Genomic DNA, 6,857 nt, shown 5'->3' on the forward strand with positions numbered 1-6,857 from the left:
TTATTTATACCTAGGATACCACTATAAAAGATATAAATTAGGTAGTCTTTAAGAATAAGTATAAGGCTTATCCTATACTTTTATAGTATATTTACTATAAATAGATTAAGGGCTATAGGATATATTTCCTACGATACTATACTAAGGATTCTTTCTATATAGATAAGACCTTAACCTCTTAGGTATAAGCTGCCTACTAGAGCCTAAAGTGGGATCTAGATAGCTTATCCTATAATTTATAGGGGGTAGCTATAGCGATTACCTCCACTATTATATACCAGGTAATAAATACAATACAAAAAAATCTATATAGAGTAAGGGTAGGTATATATATAGGGTATACCTTTATTCTATAGGGTAGAGACCTATATCTTAAGGTATATAATTAAACGCGCGATAATATAATTTAATTCCTATCTACCTCCTAGTAAGGGGAAGCTTAGTATAAACTCTATATACTTAGGCTTATCCTAGCGTACCTAGGGAATCCCTTATATTCACTAGATATTCGAAGTATAGTAGAGTGGATAGGAGAAGTACTTTACTACTACCCTATTAATTAACCTAGACCTTATTTAGTATAGGTATTATCTCTATATATATACTACTAACTATTTATAGCTTACCTAGGCCGACTTCTACCCCTAATAGTGGATTAGACCTATACTAATAAATACCTCACTAGTGCCCCTAGAAGTAGTATAGTTAGTATAGAATCCCTATATTATATAGGGGCGTGGTTAGCCTACTAATATTATTATTATCTTATTATCTTAGGTATCCTAGTAATTTACTAAGGGTACTAAGCGTTCTAAATCAGGATTTAAGTATATATAGGAGTAGGAGGAAGTTATTATTAAGGAGGAAGCCTAGGTATAGATACTACTAAGGTTATTAGGCTAGGTACGTAAGGTAAACTAATAACACAATAATAAATTCACTTCGCTCGGCGAGATAATATTAGATTCGGAAGTTAAGGTAGGCGTAGGCTAAATTTCTATAGGGGAGAGCTCTATAGACGAAATTATTGTTAGTAAGTCGATAGTGTCTTATTCTCAGGGGGTTTATCGGGGAGCGAGGTAGTTAAACTAGACTAGGAATATATAAATAATCTAGGAATAAAGAGAGTAGTATATAAAATTGATATCTAGGAATAGCTTCAAAAATAGGGCTTTTAAAACTGGAGATAATATTGAATTAATTATAGAATTGTGGGACATTAATTATAGGGTATATAATCTCGCTAATTCATTCGAGGGTAGGGTTACTAGGAGCCAAATATCAGGTGACAGTTGTGTTATTTACTATAGAGATACCATATTAAATTACACAAAAGATAACAAATGGTTGGCTAAGAAATTCTATACCTAAAATGGACTAGGGGTGCGCCGATAGACTTACTTATAGGAGAGGGAGGATAATTATAATAGATAAAGGTCCTTTTACTTCTAATATATAATTATCTATCTAAATACATTATAGTCTAGGGTTAAAGTAGGGTTAATTCGTAATCGGCTTAGGTATATATAGGGTACTAGAGTATAAGAACATAGAGATCGTAAGGATCCTATTCCTTTAGTAAGAGTTAGTCTTATAACTTAAGATAAATATAATTTAGATCCCCTCTCCTAATTAATAAAAATACTAAGACCTACCTAATTTGGTATATTTATATATATATTATATATTTAGGGTTCCGATAGGTCCTTAGTATACTAAGAATAGGTTATAAAATAGGTTTTACCGAAGTCTAATTAAATATTAGGAAGCTTTATATAAATTAGCTCTTTTAGTAGTTCTATATAACGAAAGGTAGTAATAATATTAATATAATAAAGATAGTAGCTTTTTAATACTATAATAGTAGTAAAGATCTTAAAGGATAAAGGATTAGTAATTATAGTATATACCCTATTAAAATCTAGGTATTAGAGATTATATAACCTCTAGTTACTCCTAGTATATTATAGTCTATACCTAGATAGCTTTCTTCCCTCTTTATATATTTTAATATAGTTTTCGAAAGTATATACTACTTCTTATAAAACTTATACTCTTAGGTTATAAGTACCTTACTCGCTATAGAATCGTTATAAAATCAAGTATATTGTACCCCTTATTAATTTAGATAAATTAAGTCTTATTAACCCCTTAGGGACCTATAAAACTAAGTGGTAAACCCTATTTTCTCACTATCACTAGCTAGTTGAAAAGCTAGATTTTAATTAATTAAACCCTATATTTATTGAATCCACTATTAGCCGAATCCCTATTTATTATACCCCACTAGTACTCTACCTATAACTATATCTTATCCTAGCCCTAAGCGGTATAAGGATCTTAATATATAATATTATAAGTAAGGTATTAAAGATACTAACCTCACTAGTAGCTATCTAATACTTAAAGGACTATCTAACTAGTGGGATTAGGAGTCTACTTTTATAACTACTATAAGGGATCTTAGTAGCCTTCGGCCACTAGATAGACCTTATAAAGCGAAGTGACTTATTAGTAGTTAGTTAGTTAGTGACTAGGTATTAATTATATAAGGGATCTTAGTGGCCTTTAGCCACTAGATAGTCCTTATAGAGCGAAGTGATAAGGTTTTTACCTACTTAGGTACTGGTTTTTTTTTATATAATCACTATCGTATTTAGATTTAGACGGTTTATATCATATAATAAATAATTTCAATTGCTAGGCTTGGTATATATCTACTACCGGTAGAATTATTCTACTATTTCTTAGCGATAACATTTTCGCCGCATTAGAACTCTATAGATTTACACCTTATATAGGAGTAAGGTCACGTGATATATACCTAAGCCCTTATGATATAGGTTGCTTCGCTTCGCTCCGCAATAATCACCACTAGATTTAGATCGCTAGTTTATATCACGTAATAAGAACTTTAAGTACCTAAGACCTCTAGTATAGAGGCCCAGTAGAATTATTCTACTATTTCTTAGCGATTATTTTTCACCGTATTAGAATCCTATAGATTTAGACCTTATATAGAAGTAAGGTCACGTAATATATACCTAAGCCCTTATAATATAGGCTGCTTCGCTTCGCTCCGCAATTAACCGCTAACTATATATCCTAGAGTTAAGAAACTAAAGAAACTAGTATCTATAAGATACCACTAGTATAGATAGGTAACTAATATAAAGCGATGACATTTTCGCCGCATTAGAACTCTATGGATTTGGACCTCATATATGAGCAAGGTCACGTGACATACACCTGAGCCCTTATGATATGGGTTGCTTCGCTTCGCTCCGCAATAAATTGGTATATAGTGTGACGATCTGGAAGGTGGATCTTTTCTGCCGAGAAGATTTCCGCCGAAAGGATTCTGCTGAATCTTTCCGCCTTAACAGAGTTTGCATTGTTTGCATGCTTAGTGGTGGTAGGACTACACAAAGGATCCTATCCTGGAGTTTTCTTTCTTCCTTTTCCTTCTCTCTCTATACTTAGTATTCTCGTTAAAATACACTCTTTTGTTTAAAGAACTAGCTAGTAATATAATACTAAGTACCACTCTTATTCTAACAAAGTAGTATGACTATATAGACTATCATTATGATTAGTCTTAGTCCCGCTTTACCCTACTTTCGTTCCTTAGTATTATATAGCTAAGACCTAATCTAAACCGAAACCTAAACCTAAACCTAATATCTAACTAATTAGAATAGCTAGATCGAAGTAAAACCTAGCTACTAGTTGTGGTAAGTAGCCTATCGCTATACCTAATAAAGAAGATAGTAATAAGTAAGAGATAGTTACTTATAACCTAAATACCCTAATCCCTAAACTATAGAGACTAGTTAGTACTAGTGAATATAAAGAAGATAATAATAATAGAGAAGGCTTCTCTATTCGTAAGTGACTATAGAAGACCCTAACTTATAAACGATTTTACGAACTTACCTATAAATACTAGAACTTAAGAAAGAGAGTCTAGAAATTAGAGGATAAGTTAGCTATCCTATATTTTAATAAGATTAAGGCTAAGATAATTATCGAGGCGCTTACTTAGGAGCGAGATAAGGTAATCGCCTACTAAGATATCGCTATCTATAAACGCGGTAATCTTACTTTTCGCCTTATAAATCTCTAGAACTAGACTAGTGCTAGCGCACTAATTATAGAGACCGCTACTACCTAAAAGTCTATAAAGATACCTAACGCTCTAATACTTAGCGATAGTAAAGAAGTCTAATTTAAAGTGTAGGAAACTATTATCTAATAGAAACTTAAAGTAAATACTAATCACTACCTATTACTAGTATACTATAAGCTCTATATATAGAGTTATTATAAAGGGAAGGCCTAGTTATATATTAGACCCTAAATAAGCTCTAAGTTAAGTAACCCCTATATAGATACTAAGGATATAATTATCTACTTAAAAACTATTTTTATAAATCTAAACTAATATACTAAGGCCTATACTATATACTATAAATTAATAATAAAGCTAAAGGATAGCTTTACTAATTTCCTTACTAAGTTTATATAGCTTATAGAAGAAGCCACTATAATTAAGGAGAACTATAAGTATAATTGATACTTAAAGCTACTATATCTATTATAGAGCTAGGTAATATCGGTGGTTAATTAGGAAGCTATAATATTTAAATATTTCTCTAAGACTTACTAGAGTATATCTTATAAGATTAATCTCTAGTAGGAGGTAAAGACTACTTCCTATATATAATCCACTATTACTCCTAGTGGTAGTATAGGAATAGGATTAACTATAAAGTTAACCTTTACCCCCTATATAAAATATAAAGAAAGCTCTAACCCTAGAAGACTCTTAAGTACTAAATAGGATATCCTAATAAAAGAAGGTCGATACTTTAACTATAAGGAGTAAGGATATATAACCTATAACTATCTAAAGAAGAAGCTAGTTAGTATTATTACTATAGCTTAGCCTTCTCCCTATTTTATTAAGCTTAATAATAAGAAGGATAATAATTAGGGAAAAGTCGATACCTAGGTTAAGTCTCCTACCTAGGTAGATAGAAGGTATTACTATACTTACTAGATTTATATAAGTTAATTAGAGGTCCTAGGGATAGTTTAGTTTTTAATACTAGACTAATATATAATAGATACTCTTTTTCTATTTTAGTACTTAGTGATACTAGAGTAGATAGATATATATTCTTAAACCGGGAGTTAAGTGTACTTCTTAGTAAATAATTTAGATTAAAAGCTAAAAGTATAGGATAGGAGTATCTAGTTTAAGGATTTAATAGGAAGCTTAGTAAGCTAATAATATATATTACCTTTTTTATAATATATATAGATAGTAGGATATAGTAGTAAGTTCTAATATTAATCGCTAATCTTAGAAAATATAATATAATCCTTAGAAGGAAATAGTTTATAGATAATAATATCCTATTAGATTATTATTAATACTAAATAATCTAGCTAGATAAGAAGACTCTCTTTAATAAGGTATTAAGTAAGATAGTAATACTAATACTAACTACTATTCTCTAGAGACTAAAGCTAAACCTTAATTATTAAGCTAATATTAACTAATAAGACTATCTTTTTAGCTAAAAGGAATTAGAAATAAAGGATAGCTATAGATATACCTAGGAATAATAGTATAGACACTAGTAAATTAAAGAATAATAAAAGATAGGTTATAACCTAAATAATAGGAGTAAGATAGTAGTCTTAAAGACTTAATAATAGGATAAATTACTAATAATTAATATTAGTGCTATTAGAGGTATTAGTTTTAATAGACTCTATAAGAAAGGGAAGGCTAATAGAGAAATTAAAACCTTTATTACTTCGCTCTATAAGATTAACTATATTATTAAAGTAAAGAGTATATAGGCTTAGGACCCTAAAATTAATTAAATCCTAAGGACTCTTCTAAAAGAATACTATAACCTAGTAGAAGTCTTTTTAAAGAAAAAATCCGATAAGTTACTACCCTATAGGCCTAGTGTAGATTATAATATTATTCTTAATGTGGAAGTATAACCTAGATATTATCCTCTCTATAAGCTATTACTTAAAGAGTTAAAAGTAGCGAAGAAATATATCCTTAATAATCTTAAAAAAGGATTTATTATACTAAGTTCGGCTCTATATATATCCCTAATCTTAATAGTAAGAAAACCTAATAGGGGACTTTAATTCTATATTAATTTCTAAAGGTTAAATATAATTATAAAGAAAGACTATTACCCTCTACTACTAATTAATAAGGTACTATAATAAATAAGTAAGGCTAAGATCTATATAAAGCTTAATATCTAGTAAGGCTTCTACCGAATTTGTTTAACACTAGAGGTAGAGGACCTCACTATATTCTATATAAGATATAGATCCTTTAAGTATAAAGTAATACTATTTAGATTAATAAATAGTCCTATAACTTTTTAAAGATTTATAAATAATATTCTTTAGGAGTACCTAGATAACTATATAGTTACCTTTATAGATAATATCCTAATCTATAGTAAGAATATTAAAGATTACTAGCGATAGGTTAGAGAGGTACTTAGTTATCTATAAAAAGTAGGGTTATAAGTTTCTTTACTAAAATCTAAGTTTTCTATAAAGAAGACTAAGTTCCTTAGGTTTATTGTGAGTACTAATAGTATAGCTATTAACCTAGAGAAGACTTATATAGTCTAATTATAGATAGTGCTAAATATAGTGAAAGGAGTATAGTTATTCCTAGGATTCTATAACTTCTACTAATAATTTATTTAAGGATATAGTGTAGTTTTAAAGCTATTATATCGATTAATAAGGTAGGATATTCTATTTCAGTGGTTAGAGAACTATAAAAAGGTATTCTAAACCTT

Source organism: Penicillium coprophilum (genome assembly GCF_028826855.1).
Source record: "Penicillium coprophilum strain IBT 35676 chromosome Unknown utg000001l_segment0_segment0, whole genome shotgun sequence".
NCBI classification, from domain to species: Eukaryota; Fungi; Ascomycota; class Eurotiomycetes; order Eurotiales; family Aspergillaceae; genus Penicillium; species Penicillium coprophilum.